Here is a 17,620-nt window from a genome sequence, read left to right as displayed (position 1 = left end):
TACAAAGCTCTGCTGATGGCACGCAGCCTCTGAAAATAAGGCTGTGTGCCTAAATGCAGGAATGGTTGTCTCCTCCAAAGAGTGGTACAGTCTTTGCAGGGGATCCCTCCTCTAAGTTAACCCTTTTTCTGCTCTTCTTGTTTTTGTATTCCCTCTCAGATAAACATGAATTAATAACACAATCGATACCCATGAATGGGAGACTTAACCGCTCCAACCATATATTACAGAATAAACAAAGAATGCAAAATTTCAAATGCAGACTTTCACTTGTCATCACGAGACACGGGCATGATGCTGAAAGTGCCAAGACCATGCTGGGCACAGAGTCGGAAGCTAGATACAAAGATGGTGGAGAGAGGATGGGCAAAGAGGAGAAAGGGAAATTTGTCAGAGGTCCTGGCACAGGGAGAAAAGGAAATCCAAATTCTGTTCTCTCAGACACTGGTCAATAAACAACCCAAATATCACACAAGTATCAAACGTAAAAAATTGGAAAAGAAGTTTGAAGAGGTGTTTCCTTTCATAGTTCATTTTAATGAAGACATTTCACCAGATAAATTCAAACAGAAATGTTCATAAGCTGGAAGAGTAGATTCTGAAGACAGTGTAAAATCTGCAGAGGCGGGGGGGCGGTGAAGAGCACCACAGCACAATTAATATGCACTGCACGTTTTTTGTGATTTGATGGATTCTCCTATTTTGTCCCCTGTTGTCACTGGGTCACGGACGGGGCTATGGACACAGGCATTCTCCTGGGACCAAGGTAATTACGCTCTGCCCTATTTTGTTGCATCCTTAGGTAGAGATGTCCGGCCTCCACCCGTGGCCTGATTCTTTCCTAGAGCCTTACCGCATAGTGGGAAACGAAGGGAGGGGAAAATCCAGCCTGTTCCCCTCCACTCCATGGCACCCATGTATTGGTGCATTGTATTGGCTCCACCCTGCAAATAAATACTGCTCAAGGGAACAGCTAAAAACACAACAGAAATATTTATCGATACTACTTCATAATCCAGCATAGAAGGAAAATCAACATAGATGCACAAGACTGATTGATGATCAGTGCATCAGCGAAGTACATCATCTCGCCAGTATCCATCCACCTCCTTGAGATATAATGCAGTGTCATGAGCAGTTTGTCCTGACAGAGGTGGGGGATTCAGGATAGCTGAGCTGCTTAGATCTAACGTCATTCCCCATTGATGGTCTCCTTCTCCGTCAAGTCCCAGCTGTCACTCAAATGGTGCACAATCTCCCAACTTCACGACGAATCCATTCGATGCCTTCGAGAAACCCGACAAGAGACTCTGCATCAGTATCATGTGCCTAATCAAATAAATAACCGGAAATGGAGGGAGCTGTTAGTTCACACACACTGACGACAAAGGTACACTCATCTAACCTGTTGACAATCTGCATTATTTGGAGCTTGCCAGTGATAACCAGCTTTCTCCCCAGGTAACAGGTGCAGCAGGCAGTTAAGTAGGCAAAAGATATGTTGGCCTTCATAGCGAGAGGGTTCGAGTACAGGAACAAGGATGTCTTGCTGCAGTTGTACAGGGCCTTGGTGAGACCACATCTTGAGTATTGTGTGCAGTTTTGGTCACCTTATCTGAGGAACGATGTTCTTGCCATGAAGGGAGTTCCGCGAAGATTCACCAGGCTGATACCTGGGATGGCAGGAATGACGTATGAGGAGAGATTGGGTTGATTGGGCTTATACTCGCTGGAGTTTAGAAGAATGAGAGGGGATCTCATTGAAACTTATAAAATTCTGACAGGACTGGACAGACTAGATGCAGGAAGGATGTTCCCGAAGGCCGGGGAGTCCAGAACCAGGGGTCACAGTCTAAGGATAAGGGGTAAGCCATTTAGGACAGAAATGAGGAGGAATTTCTTCACCCAGAGAGTGGTGAACCTGTGGAATTCTCTACCACAGAAGGCAGTAGAGGCTAATTCATTAAATATACTCAAGAAGGAGTTGGATATATTTCTTAAGGCTAAAGGGATCAAGGGATATGGGGAGAAAGCAGGGGCCGGGTACCGAATTTGGATGATCAGCCATGATCTCATTAAATGGCTGGGCAGGCTCGAGGGGCCGAATGGCCTACTCCTGCTCCTATCTTCTATGTTTCTATGTTAACTGTTGTAAGACAGCTGCTCCATCCCTCATATAAAACACTAGTTCGGCCCCAGCTGGAGTATTGCGTCCAATTCTGGGCTCCACACTTTAGGAAGGATGTGACGGCATTGGAGAGGGTGCAGAGGAGATTTACTAGAATGGTTCCAGGGATGAGGAAATACAGTTACGTGGATAGTCTGGAGAAGCTGGGATTGTTCTTCCTAGAGCAGAGAAGGCTAAGAGGAGATTTGATAGAGGGGTTTAAAGTCATGAAGGGTTTAGATAAAGTAAATAAAGAGAAACTGTTTCCAATGGCTGAAGGGTCAATACGAGAGGACACAGATTTAAGGTGATTGGCAAAAGAACCAGAGGGGACATAAAGAATACCTTTTTTATGCAACGAGTGGTTAGGATTTGGAATGCACTGCCTGATGGAGTGGTGGAAACAGATTCAATTGTAGCCTTCAAAAGGGATGGGTCTCTGCTTGCAGAAAAAATTGCAGGGCTCTGGGGAAAGAGCGGGGAGGGGGACTAACTGGATCACTCTTCGCAAGATACGGCGCAGACTCGATGGGCCAATGACCTCCTTCTGTGCTGTACTATTCTATGGTAGCTCTGATCTCTGTAGAATTGACGGTATAGGGTTGCTTGGTAAGCTTGGGTACAGTTTCACGGGTGCTCTATGGTACCTTGCCCAAGTGTGAGCATTCCTGAATGGGTGTAAACAGCGATAGCCAACAGGATACTTGGCCAATAGAGCGGGAAATCACAGCTGATCCTGATGATGTCCTCACCTGATGCGCATTCTCCAGCAGGGGGATCGCTGGATAGCAGTGAGGAGCAGAAACCCTGGCTGACCTTCTGCTCTCGGGCCCAGGGAATGCTGATGCTGATCATAGAATCAATACCACCAGCCTAGCTGAGACCCACTAAATCAGCCCAGACTTGGCATGGAACCTGCAACCTTCTTGCTCTGCTTGGCTCTGCTTTGTCCCCCTTTTGTCAGCTCTCTTAGCAATGGTGCAGGGATGTGGTATAAGAGCAGCTGTTCATGTGCTCTGTGTTTATTAGTTTGATTCAGGAACATTACAAGGGAAGCCTATTGTACTTACCAGCCAAGGTCTGTCCAGCAGGCTTAACTGCAACTGGTGAGATACATAAACACATGGCATCCGTTGGACGTCAGGCTGGGAAATGCAGCACAGTACTAGGAGTGGGCGGTTTGGAGAGCCAAGAGTTGGGTCGATCATGGCCTGGATCTGGAGCAGTTCCTTTTTTCGCTCGTGCTCTGAGGGGGAGAGTACGAGATAAATACATCCCAATCAAAGAATATTATGCTTTACATGGTACTGCACAAAGAAAGCCATGCCAAGATCCAGCATTGCCTGCAGGCCCTGGCACACCTACCTGGGAATGACAAGGTGACCTCATCTGCCTTCTCAGGGTCTGGATCAGCAGGGAGGCAAGTGTAGAGCTGTGACATCTGCAGCTACCATGGAAACATGCAGGGGCTTAAACAGACATTGGAACCTCAAACTAACATAAACAGGCCGACACTCCAATCACCCTACCCATTAACACAAGACCCAGACAATGGCTGTTGATGCTTGACACCTTGCTTCAGGACACTATTCTTCCACTTGGGACTATGATGTTGAAGCTTGCCTGGAGTAATTAGGTGAAACTCTCCTCACTTTCCTTTGACAATAAAGGCAAACACCTTTAGATGTCTCAAACATAGTTCCTAAAGGGCATGGGCAAAAGTTATAAACAGATAGTATCCGGCATTACATTGCCATTAAACTGATAGCCTGACTCAGAGAAGTCACAATGATGGCTCCTGCTCAAAATTTATAATATAAAATCAAAACAATTATACCAGAAATGCGAGGGTATTCCTATCAGGAAAGGATGAACAGGCTGGGTCTCTTTTCTCTTGAAAAAAGAAGGCTGAGGGGTGACCTAATAGAGGTCTTTAAAATTATGAAAGGTTTTGATAGAGTGGATACAGAGAGAATGTTTCCACTTGTGGAGAAGAGCAAAACTAGAGGCCATCAATATAAGATAGTCACCAAGAAATCCAATAGGGAATTCAGGAGAAACTTCTTTACCGAAAGCGTGGTGAGAATGTGGAACTCGCTACCACAGGGAGTGGTTGAAGTGAATAGTATAGATGCATTTAAGGGGAGGCTAGAAAAGCATATGAGGGAGAAGGGAATAGAGGGTTATGCTGATAGATTTAGATGAGGAAAGACGGGAGGAGGCTCGAGTGGAGCATAAACACCGGCATGGACTGGTTGAGCTGAATGGACTGTTTCTGGGCCGAATATCCTATGTAATATGTAAAAAATAGAAAGATTCGCACTGGAGCTTTACTCTGTAACTAACCCATGCCACAGCTGTCCGGGTAGTGCTTCATGGGAGTGTCTCTGCCTCGGTCAAAACATTCCTGCTCCAACAACCCTGTGTAAGAAATTTCTCCTAACGTCGGTCCTCACTTTTAGTGGTTAGCACTGTTGCCTCACAGCGCCAGGGACCCGGGTTCGAATCCGGCCTCGGGTGACTGTCTGTGTGGAGTTTGCACATTCTCCCCGTGTTTGCGTGGGTTTCCTCCGGGTGCTCCGGTTTCCTCCCACAGTCCAAAGATGTGCGGGTTAGGTTGATTGGCTATGATAAATTGACCCTTAATGTTAGGGGGATTAAATACGTGGGGTTACGGGGATAGGGTGGGATATGTGTTGGTGTAGGGGTTACGGGGATCGGGTGGGATATGTGTCGGTGCAGGCTCGATGGGCCGAAATGGCCTCTATCTGCATTGTGGGGTTTCTGTGATTCTGTGATGACCATTCATCACCGATTCCGTAACCTGGGAAAATAGTCTTTTCCCATTCACTCTATCAAAATTAATAATTGTAAAACCTGTATGGAATATCTTCAACCTTCTTTGCTCCAATGAAAATAGTCCCAATAGCTCGAGTCTCTTGCCATGAATATAGTTTCCCATCCCTGCAATGTTCATGGTGAACCTAACCTCAACACTCTTTATGGCTTTAATGTCCTTTCTAGAATGGGGTGTCCTAGACAGCACACATTACTAGAACTGTGGATTAAACATTGATTTGTACAAATCTATCATTACTCCTTTACTCTCTTGTCTACTATGCTGTACCTGCCCTGGGAGTGTTTGATAGAATCATAGAATGGTTACAGCAGAGAAGGAGGCCTTTGGCCCATCGAGCCCGTGCTGGATCTCTGCAAGAGCACTTCAGCTAGTCCCACTCCCCGCCCTTTCTCCGTAGCCCTGCAAGTCTTTTTCCTTCAGGTACTTATCCAATTCCCTTGTGAAAGCCACAATTGAATCTGCCTCCACCACCCTTTCAGGCAGTGCATTGCAGATCCTAACCAGTCGCTGCATAAAAAAGTTTTTCCTCATGTCGCCTTTGGTTCTTTTGCCAATCACCTTAAATCTGTGTCCTCTGGTTCTCGACCCTTCCACCAATGGGAACAGTTTCTCTCTATCTACTCTGTCTCGACCCCTCGTGATTTTGAACACCTCTATCAAATCTCCTCTCAACCTTCTCTGCTCTAAGGAGAACAACGCCAGCTTCTCCAGTCTATCCACGTAACTGAAGTCCCTCATCCCTGGAATCATTCTTATAAATCTTTCCTGTGTATTGATTTCTTTGTGGGTTCAATGACGAGACATTTATGAAAGTGAATGAGTTTTAATCTAAAGTCTGTTCAACTCTTTATACAGCATTTCATGAGACACCCTGCTAGTGATGCACCTAGAACGAAACCGAAACTAAACTAAACTGCCTTGCTTGTCTCGGTCACATGCCCTCTACTGGTCAGGCACAAGCAATCATGCTGGTAAGGCATCATAATCGAACAGGCAAATACCATCTCTATTTGCTGATATCATTACATCTCCTTTTCTTAAAACAAAAGTATTTTACTTATAACTAACAACATGTTTTCTTTGTATTAATCTGCATTTTAACTGTAACACTTAATGAACTTACATTATCATTATCATGATCAAGGTTTTTTAACCTTGCTTTGTGTGTTCACATGAAATATGTCAATACACTAGAACTTGAAGAAAGAATAAGATAACATTACTTCCTTCTATAACAATAGTCCTTAAATTTGCTCAATGAGTCTCTCAGGAGGACTCACGTGTCTTGAGGATTTTCTGATTGATTGTCCTTGAATCTGAGTTGTTGCCTCAGATGATGGTTTCTCAGCTGTGTGATCAGGTTGTTCAACAGTATCAGTCTCTTGACCTGCTGTGGCTGGTCCCATGAGAAGATCTCGACGATTTCTTCTCAGAACAGCACCCTCATCTGTCTGAATGGTGTATGATCTTGGTTGAACTTCACTCAGGACAGTTCCCTTCTGAGTCCATGTGTTTGTTTTGTCTTTGAACCTTACTTGGTCACCAGTGTGGAGTTCAGGTAGGTTTTGTGTTCCTCTGTCATAGTAGCACTTTTGCTTTTCTTTCTGTTGTTCTTTGAACTTCCTCACTTTCTCCCCCTCTTTTGTTTTCAGGAGGTTCTCCGGGATGGGTAGGTTTGACCTTAGCTGACGTCCCATCAGGAGTTGGGCTGGTGACATACCACACTCGAGCGGCGTTGTGCGGTATACAAGCATGCTCTGGTAGAAGTCAGTTCCACTGTCTTTTGCCTTGTACTTCAGTCTTTTCACTGTTTGCGGGCTCTCCTGGGTCAACAGCTCTGGACAATGTGTCTGCTGTATACATCAGCTTACCCGGTGTGTACGCAACATTCAGTTCATCATAGACTGTCTCTCCTTCGCTTTCCACAACGAGGACTCTCTTTACCAGGTTCAGTCTCTCACAGGCTTTTAAACCTAGTATGGCTTGCACATCCTTTGGCACCACGATTAATGCTAGCGTGTGCTCTCTGTCCTTGTGTGTTACTTTGACAATGCATCTTCCTTTCACTGGTATATCAGTACCTGAGTATCCTGTCACTTTCACTTTTATTCCATGTATCTTTGGTCTGGGTCTAATTTTCTTAAAATCAGTCTCTGATATCACATTAACTTGTGCTCCAGTATCCAATTTAAATGGAATATGTATGTCATTCACTTTTAATGTCAATATCCAGTCTCTTTCTTCTTTTTTGTTTTCAGACACAACATCTACATTGAACTCCTCTATGTCGCTTTCATCTACTGCATGGACCTTGCTTTGTTGCACTTGGTTCTTGCAGCAACGGGCATAATGGTTGTTTTTGTTGCAACTATTGCATGTTTTACCATATGCTGGACACTTTTTTGGTGGATGCTGTGTACCGCATCGACTACATGACTTTCGATTGTCCCTTTCATTTTCGTTCGCTGGCCACGCCTCTTTTTTCACATTGGCGCTCGTTTTGTTAAACGGTTTGTATCCGTTCTTTCTCACTGCATCCACGTTGCAGCTATTGTCACTGAACAGCTCCTTTGCCTGCAACTTCACAGTCTCTGTAGCCCTACACAGTGCTATGGCTTTTCCCAGGTCTAGATCTTGCTCTCTTAGCAGTCTTTCCCTTAGACCATTATCTGGAATACCACACACCAGTCTGTCTTTTATCAGCGAGTCTGTCAGTCCTCCAAATTCACATGATTTGCTTCTGTTTCTCAGTTCAGTCACATACTGATCAATAGTCTCTCCCGTTTTCTGTACACATGTGAAAAATCTGTGCCTCTCAAATGTCACGTTACGTTTAGGTATGCAGTAGGCCTCAAACTGTTCCATTATTTTATCTAGCTTCATTTTGTCTCCATTAGCAGCGAATGTGAAATTATTATACACCTCCAGCGCTTCATCACCCACGACATGTAAGAACAGTGACGCTTTTATTTTATCACCTTTCTCGTCAGCTCCGATTGCTGATAAATACAACTCTAAACGTTGTTTGAATCTCCTCCAATTTTCAGCCACATTACCTGTCATCTGAAGCATCACCAGTGGGAGTAAACCTTCCATTTTTCACTTCGTTAGCTATTCTCTAATGGTAAGTAACGATGTTCTCTTTTGGCTTGCTAATATGTGGAGAGCTGATTTAACTTCAGATTTTTCCTCTTCATTTCTTTCAGCCACTTCTGACACCATGTATTGATTTCTTTGTGGGTTCAATGACGAGACATTTATGAAAGAGAATGAGTTTTAATCTAAAGTCTGTTCAACTCTTTATACAGCATTTCATGAGACACCCTGCTAGTGATGCATCTAGAACGAAACCGAAACTAAACTAAACTGCCTTGCTTGTCTCGGTCACATGCCCTCTGCTGGTCAGGCACAAGCAATCAATACATGCAATCATGCTGGTAAGGCATCATAATCGAACAGGCAAATACCATCTCTATTTGCTGATATCATTACATCCTGCACCCTCTCTAAGGCCTTCATATCCTTCCTAAAGTGCGGTGCCCAGAATTGGACACAATACTCCAGTTGAGGCCGAACCAGATGCTATCAGTGATGATCAAAGTGCCGCATTGTTCAGCACTAAATTGATATAAATGTAAAATTATCTAAAAAGCTGCTAGCGGATGCAGGAAAATGTATGGTTGGCTCCCTGTTATTACGCAGCTGTTGAGAGGTGTGTTATATATTCACATCCCGTCAAGGGACCAAACCCCCGCAGCAGCCATATTCACTCAATGACAGTACCGAATGAAAGAGATGCACTAACTTCTTCTGGCTTCAGCATTTGCCACATAGATGAAACCATCCACCACCCTGCACACTTTCTGGAACTGAGGGATGATGCTGTAACGTGCCTCCCGCCTCGGGACACTCTCTGCGTCACCTTGGTCCATATCAGCAACGCCTTGCTGCACAGTTTATTAATGGCTGCATTTTCCTCCATTCTTGCGCTCTCTCTTTCCTTCCTGAAGTAGGTAAAAAAAAGAAGCTGATAATGTATTTAGTATTACAGGAAACTCTTTTTTATCCGGCACCGACGGGACCGGTGTGGTGCCGGTTTATCAAAAAGTCCGGATTACAGAGAGGTATAGTAAAAGGTACGAGAGCCCCGTACACGGCCACAGATCCAGGCATCCCTGTTGCATGGCAACAGGTGCAGGAACCCCGGCCACAGATCCAGGCATCCCTGTTGCATAGCAACAGGTGCAGGAATCCTGGTTACACGGCCAAAGATCCAGGAACGGCCACTAATCTGAAGTAAAACTTACCTGAACCTTACCTGAATTTTGCCAGTTAACAGAGATTTCCGGTTATTTAGGTGCCGGTAAATCGAGAGTTTCCTGTACATGATATTTACAGCACAGGATCAGGCCGTGCGGCCCAACAGGTCTATGTCGGTGTTTATGCTCCACACGAGCCTCGTCCCACATTACTTCATCTCATAATTAAGATTATTCGACTACATCTATTTTTTGAAAGAGCCTTCGGGCTTGCTGTGCTTGAGTTACGCCTGTTACTGGGGTGAGGAGGCTTGAGTAGCCGTGCAGCTCTCTGCCAGCCAGGCCACCACTGCTGCCCTCCCAGAAGGGGTTCAAAAAGGAAAATGTACAATCGAGGAAAAAATGGATCACGATTACATCTCAGTACAGTTCACTCCCAGGTATCCACAGAGATAAAAATCACCGGTTATTAGAAAACAAATGGCATCTGTGCTACGGACTGACACCAGAACATTGATCGCTGACACCACAAGCATTATTTAGTCAGCAGTTGTTTCCAGGCTGTCTTAAAGTCTGCTGATACAGAGATCGCAGCTTCAGACTGGCATTTCAAAAGGCCAGTTTACATCATCGGGCCTCCACAAGGACTCAAGTCTTGAGACTAAGAGTTCAAAAACCTGGCACCATTTACAATACCAATGTCTTTCTGGAGTGAAGTCATACTGGAGCCAGACTAGCACGAAACATGAAGCTTATTTACCAGAATGGTTCAGAGGATGGGGGATCTAGAAACATAGAAACATAGAAGATAGGAGCAGGAGTAGGCCATTCGGCCCCTTGAGCCTGCTCCGTCATTCAATGCGATCATGGCTGATCATCCAAATTCAGTACCCGGTCCCTGCTTTCTCCCCATATCCCTTGATCCCTTTAGCTTTAAGAAATATATCTAACTCCTTCTTGAATATATTTAATGAATTGGCCTCTACTGCCTTCTGTGGTAGAGAATTCCACAGGTTCACCACTCTCTGGGTGAAGAAATTCCTCCTCATTTCTGTCCTAAATGGCTTACCCCTTATCCTTAGACTGTGACCCCTGGTTCTGGACTCCCCGGCCATCGGGAACATCCTTCCTGCATCTGTCTGTCTAGTCCTGTTAGAATTTTATAAGATCCCCTCTCATTCTTCTAAACTCCAGCGAGTACAAGCCCAATCGACCCAATCTCTCCTCATACATCATTCCTGCCATCCCAGGTATCAGCCTGGTGAATCTTCGCTGCACTCCTTCCATGGCAAGAACATCCTTCCTCAGATAAGGTGACCAAAACTGCACACAATACTCAAGATGTGGTCTCACCAAGGCCCTGTACAACTGCAGCAAGATATCCTTGTTCCTGTACTCAAACCCTCTCGCTACGAAGGCCAACATACCATTTGCCTTCTTAACCGCCTGCTGCACCTGCATGCTTACCTTCAGCGACTGGTGCACAAGGACACCCAGGTCTCGTTGCACTTCCCTTTCTCCCAATCTATTGCCATTCAGATAATAATCTGTCTTCCTGTTTTTGACACCAAAGTGGATAACCTCACATTTATCCACGTTATATTGCATCTGCCATGCTTCTGCCCAATCACCCAACCTGTCCAAATCATACTGGAGTTTCTCGGCATCCTCCTCACAGCACACACGCCCACCAGCTTTGTGTTGTCTGCAACCTTGGAGATATTACATCTAGTTCCCTCGTCCAGATCATTAATATATATTGTGAATAGCTGGGGTCCTAGGACCAATCCCTGCGGTACCCCACTAGTCACTGCCTGCCACTCGGAAAAAGACCTGTTTATTCCAACTCTTTGCTTTCTGTCTGCCAACCAGTTCTCTATCCAAGTCAATACCTTGTCCCCAATCCCATGTGCCTTAACTTTACATGCTAATCTCTTATGCGGGACCTTATCGAAAGCCTTTTGGAAGTCCAAATACACCACATCCACTGGTTCCCCCTTATCTATTCTACCAGTTACATCCTCAAAAAATTCCAGTAGATTAGTCAAGCACGATTTACCTTTTGTAAATCCATGTTGACTTTGTCCGATCCGGTCACTGTTTTCCAAGTGCTCTGCTATTACATCTTTTATAATGGACTCCAGCATTTTCCCCAATACCGATGTCAGGCTTACCGGTCTGTATTTCCCCGTTTTCTTCCTACCACCTTTTTTGAATAGTGGGGTAACATTAGCTACCCTCCAATCCATGGGTACTGTTCCAGATTCCATCGAATGTTGGAAGATGATCAGCAATGCATCTACTATTTCTAGGGCCACTTCCTTAAGTACCCTAGGATGTAGATTATCAGTCCCTGGGGATTTATCGGCCTTCAATTCCGTCAATTTCTTAGCTACAAGGACAGGTTGGAGAAGCTGGATTTGTTTTCATTAGAGCAAAGGAGGTTGAGGGGTGATTATTTGATAGAGGTGGGCTTGGGCTGATAAGTGGTAAGTAACATTCACGCCACACAAGTGCCAGGCAATGACTATCTCCAACAAGCGAGAGTCTAACCACCGCCCCTTGACATTCAATGGCATTACCATCGCCGAATCCCCTATCATCAACATCCTGGGGGTCACCATTGACCAGAAACTGAACTGCACCAGCCAAAAATACTGTGGCTACAAGAGCAGGTCACAGGCTGGGTATTCTGTGGCAAGTGTCTCACCTCCTGACTCCCCAAAGCCTTTCCACCATCTACAAGGCATAAGTCAGGAGTGTGATGGAATACTCTCCACTTGCCTGGATGAGTTGCAGCTGCAACAACACTCAAGAAGCTCGACACCATCCAGGACAAAGCAGCCTACTTGATCGGCACCCCGTCCACCACCTTAAACATTCACTCCCTCCACCACCGGCGTACCATGGCTGCAGTGTGTACCATCTACAAGATGCACTGCAGCAACTCACCAAGGTTTTTTCAGCAGCACCTCCCAAACCCGCGACTACTACCACCTAGAAGGAAAAGGGCAGCAGGCGTATGGGAACACCACCACCTCCAAGTTCCCCTCCAATTCACACACCATCCTGACTAAGAAATATATTGCCGTTCCTTCATCGTCACTGGGTCAAAATCCTGGAACTCCCTACCTAACAGCACTGTGGGAGCACCTTCACCACACAGACTGCAGCGGTTCAAGAAGGCGGCTCACCACCACCTTCTCAAGGGCAACTAGGGATGGGCAATAAATGCCGGCCTTGCCAGTGACGCCCACATCCCAGGAACGAATTTTAAAAAATTCCAGAGTTGAGTTCCTGTATGAAAGAATGTGATGGAGGCGGGATGGAGACGGGGTCAGAAAACTCGCATGTGGGAAAATTGGTCGGAGGCGGGATCAGGCCCGCCCGCCAGTTTTTGTGATTTTAACACCTCACACGCCTCCAATCCCATCTCCTCAGGCCTGGCAAAATCGAGCCCTACATCTCCAAGTTTGCAGATGACACAAAGCTGGGTGGGCGTGTGTGCTGTGAGGAGGATGCCGACAAACTCCAGTATGATTTGGACGGGTTGGGTGATTGGGCAGATAGAAACATAAAAACATAGAAACATAGAAGATAGGAGCAGGAGTAGGCCATTCGGCCCTTCGAGCCTGCTCCACCATTCAACGAGATCATGGCTGATCATCCAAACCCTAGCACCCGGTCCCTACACCGACAGCCATCCCACCCAAGCCCTATCCCCGTAACCCCGTAACCCCATGTATTTAATCCCCCCTAACACTGAGGGTCAATTTTTATCATGGCCAAGCAACCTAACCCGCACATCTTTGGACTGTGGGAGGAAACCGGAGCACCCGGAGGAAACCCACGCAAACACGGGGAGAATGTGCAAACTCCACACAGACAGTCACCCGAGGCCGGATTTGAACCCGGGTCCCTGGCGCTGTGAGACAACAGTGCTAACCACTATGCCACCGTGCTGCATGGCATGGCAGTATGATGCCATGATGGCATGATGCATGGCCGATGCAGTATAATGTGGATAAATGCGAGGTTATCCACTTTGGTGGCAAAAACAGGAAGGCAGATTATTATCTGAATGGCAATAGATTGGGAGAAGGGGAAGTGCAACGAGACTTGGGTGTCCTTGTGCACCAGTCGCTGAAGGTAAGCATGCAGGTGCTGCAGGCAGTTAAGAAGGCAAATGGTATGTTGGCCTTCATAGCGAGAGGATTCGAGTACAGGAACAAGGATGTCTTGCTGCAGTTGTACAGGGCCTTGGTGAGACCACACTTTGGTATTGTGTGCAGTTTTGGTCACCTTATCTGAGGAAGGATGTTCTTGCCATGGAGGGACTGCAGCGAAGATTCACCAGACTGATACCTGGGATGGCAAGAATGATGTATGAGGAGAGATTGGGTCGATTAGGCTTATATTCGCTGGAGTTTAGTAGAATGAGAGGGGATCTCATTGAAACTTATAAAATTCTGACAGGACTGGACAGACTAGATGCAGGAAGGATGTTCCTGATGGTCGGGGAGTCCAGAACCAGGGGTCACAGTCTAAGGATAAGGGGTAAGCCATTTAGGACAGAAATGAGGAGGAATTTCTTCACCCAGAGAGTGGTGAACCTGTGGAATTCTCTACCACAGAAGGCAGTAGAGACCAATTCATTAAATATATTCAAGAAGGAGTTAGATATATTTCTTAAGGCTAAAGGGATAGGGGGAGAAAGCAGGGACCGGGTACTGAATTTTGATGATCAGCCATGATCTCATTGAATGGCGGAACAGGCTTGAGGGGCCGAATGGCCTACTCCTGCTCCTATCTTCTATGTTTCTATGTTTTTTTACATGGTGAGAAGCTAGGAACTGTGGATGCGCCGAGAGATTTAGGGGTCCAGGTACAGAAATCACTCAACATAGGAACAGGAGGAGGCCATTCAGCCCCTCGAGCCTGTTCCGCCATTCAATGAGATCATGGCTGATCTGTATCGTAACTCCATATACCCGCCTTTGCCCATATCCCGTAATACCTTTGGTTAACAAAAATCTATCTTTCTCAGATTTAAAATTAACAAATGATCTAGCATCAATTGCTGTTTGCGGAAGAGAGTTCCAAACTTCTACCACCCTTCAGTGCAGAAGTGTTTCCTAATTTCACTCCTGAAAGGTCTGGCTCTAATTTTTAGACTGTGCCCCCTAGTCCTAGAATCCCCAACCAGCGGAAATAGTTTCTCTCTATCTACCCTATCTGTTCCCCTTAACATCTTGAAAACTTTGACCAGATCACCCCTTAACCTTCTAAATCCCAGGGAATACAACCCTAATTTGTGTAATCTCTCCTCGTAACTTAACCCTTGGAGTCCGGGTATCATTCTGGTAAACCTGCGCTGCACTCCCTCCAAGGCCAATATATCCTTCCTAAGGTGTGGTGCCCAGAACTGCTCCCAGTGCTCCAGGTGTGGTCTAACCAGGGTTTTGTGTAGCTGCAGCATAACTTCTACCCCCTTGTATTCTAGTCCTCTAGATATAAAGACCAGCATTCCATTAGCCTTTTTGATTATTTTCTGTACCTATTCATGACTTTTTAATGATCTATGTACCTGGACCTCCACTGTTTCTAGCTTTTCACATTTAGAAAGTACCCTGTTCTATCCTTTTTAGGTACAAAGTGGATGACCTCACATTTGACTGCAGTACATTGAAATCCATTTGCCACAGTTCGCCCATTCACTTACTCCATCGATATCCCTTTGTAATTTTATGCTTCCCTCTACACTGCCTACAATGCCGCCTATCTTTGTGTCAGCAGCAAATTTGGATATACAGGAAACTTTTTTTTATCCGGCACGGACGGGACCGACGTGGTGCCAGTTCATCAAAAATTCCGGATAACCGAACGCTATAGTAAAAGATACGGAGAGCTGACAGCTCCGTATAAAGCAACAAACCCTGTTGCTTAGCAACAAGTTCAGAACAATGGCCACAAGTTGCAAGCATCTCTGTAGCTTAGCAACAGCTGCAGCCACACCCTTGCACAGCAACAGACGGAGGAACGCAAGTACAATATGAAGTAAAACCTACTCCTGAATTTTGCCGGTTAACCGAGATTTCCGGTTATTTAGGTGCCGGTAAATCGAAAGTTTCCTGTATGACTTTCTATGCCATCATCTAAGTCGTTAATAAATACTGTGAATAGTTGAGGTCCCAACACAGATCCCTGCGGGTTACTCAAAGTTACCCAAAACTAGTGGACAGATACAAAAAAAATTTAAAAGGTGAATCGGGTGTTAGCCTTTATCTCAAAGGGGCTAGACTACAAAGGGGTGAAAGTTCTTACTGTTCCTAGGCCAGCTCTCTGCCTTCCTCACCCAATCATTACTTACCAGGTTGTTGAATATATAGTCAGGATGTTAAACTTGTGCTCATTGTTGAATAAGAAGCTGATTCCTGATCCAATTCCTGAAACAGGAAACATTAGGACAGTGATTTTACCATGTAACACAGCCCAACGGAAAACAATCATCGCTTCTGGATATTGTGAAAAGCACATGGACCCTAGAGTGGCAAACCCCTTTCAATTCCCCTCCTTCACTACACTGTGAGTGTCACCGGGTAGGAGTACAGAGTAAAGCTCCCTCTACACTGTCCCATCAAACACTCCCAGGGCAGCTACAGCACGGGTTAGATACAGAGTAAAGCTCCCTCTACACTGTCCCATCAAACACTCCCAGGGCAGGTACAGCACGGGTTAGTAGTGTAAAGCTCCCTCTATAATGTCCCATCAAACAATCCCAGGGCAGGTACAGCACAGGTTAGGTACAGAGTAAAACTCCCTCTACACTGTCCCATCAAACACTCCCAGGGCAGCTACAGCACGGGTTAGATATAGAGTAAAGCTCCCTCTACACTGTCCCATCAAACACTCCCAGGGCAGGTACAGCACGGGTTAGATACAGAGTAAAGCTCCCTCTACATTCTCCCATCAAACACTCCCAGGGTAGGTACAGCACGAGTTAGTAGTGTAAAGCTCCCTCTACACTGTCCCATCAAACACTCCCAGGGCAGGAACAGCACGGGTTAGATACAGAGTAAAGCTCCCTCTACACTGTCCCATCAAACACTACCAGGGCAGGTACAGCACGGGTTAGTAGTGTAAAGCTCCCTCTACACTGTCCCATCAAACACTCCCAGGGCAGGAACAGCACGGGTTAGTAGTGTAAAACTCCCTCTACACTTCACCCTATGATGATAATGAACCACTTAGAAACCAGTGGACTAATCTCCACAGATACGAACCTCATTGTTTTGCCTGCAGCTCTGCTTAGGTGTCAGCCAGTGTCTCAGTGGGTAACACTCTCGCCTCTGAGTCAGAAGGTTGTGGGTTCAAATCCCACTCCAGAGACTTGAACACAAAATCTAGGCTGACACTCCAGTGCAGTACTGAGGGAGTGCTGCACTGTCGGAGGTGCCGTCTTTGGATGAGACGTTAAACTGCGGCCCCGTCTGTTCTCTCAGGTGGACATAAAAGATCCCATGGCACTATTTCGAAGAAGAATAGGGGAGTTATCCCTGGTGTCTTGACCAATATTTATCCCAAACCAACATCACTAAAGAAACAGATTATCTGGTCATTATCTCATTGCTATTTGTGGGATCTTGCTGTGTGCAAATGGGCTGCCACGTTTCCTACATTACAACAGTGACTACACATTGGCTGTAAGGCATTTTGGGTCGTCCTGAGGTTGTGAAAGACACGATATAAATGCAAGCCTTTCAAGTCTATCTTTTTTTACTTTTACTTACAACCACTGTAAGGGGTTTTCCTCGAGAGGTTTCCCAGAGGTTTCTCTCTCTAGAGGCCTCTCTCTCTTGCACAGTAAAACCTTGAGTGGTTCGACCCACTCACCCCTTAGATTCTATACTCTGGACTTAGGCGCAGGAACTGCAATGCAGAGAAAACTCTTGTAGACCAAGTTTGATGAAACAAAATGAAATTTTATTGCATAAGGAAAATTATCAAATCAAATGCAAGCAGATAAGGGAGTACATGGGAGGGAAAAACACACAAACAAATCATAATGACACAGTTCTAACTAAAGCAAATACAGGCATCTTACACTCTACAAAGATCATCATGAAATAAGGAAACACACGGAACATCGAGGGACAACAACTCATGTTAATTGTACCCTTAAATCCACCCCCTTATTAAACCTATCTAGATCTGATTGTGAAGGGCCAGAAGCATGCTCAGCAATCCCACTAGGAAGTGCAAGGTTTTGAAAACGAGTCTGTGTTTGGTCCTTTCAGGCGTTTCGTCTCCACGTGGATCGTGGAGCCCCTGCAG

At 45.7% G+C, this 17,620-nt stretch overlaps 1 pseudogene; it reads right to left on the bottom strand.

Moving 5' to 3' along the window:
* Nucleotides 1-1,093: 1,093 nt before the first annotated feature.
* On the bottom strand, nucleotides 1,094-15,796 carry LOC147123990 (F-box only protein 4-like; annotated as a pseudogene).
* Between the last annotated feature and the right edge of the window lie 1,824 nt (nucleotides 15,797-17,620).

The sequence above is a fragment of the Somniosus microcephalus genome, chromosome 1, assembly GCF_052327205.1.
Source record: "Somniosus microcephalus isolate GS21.2 chromosome 1, FLI_Smic_1.0, whole genome shotgun sequence".
Lineage (NCBI taxonomy): Eukaryota > Metazoa > Chordata > Chondrichthyes > Squaliformes > Somniosidae > Somniosus > Somniosus microcephalus.
The sequence above is the reverse complement of the archived record's forward strand: the minus strand, read 5'-3'. Positions and strand labels throughout refer to the sequence as shown.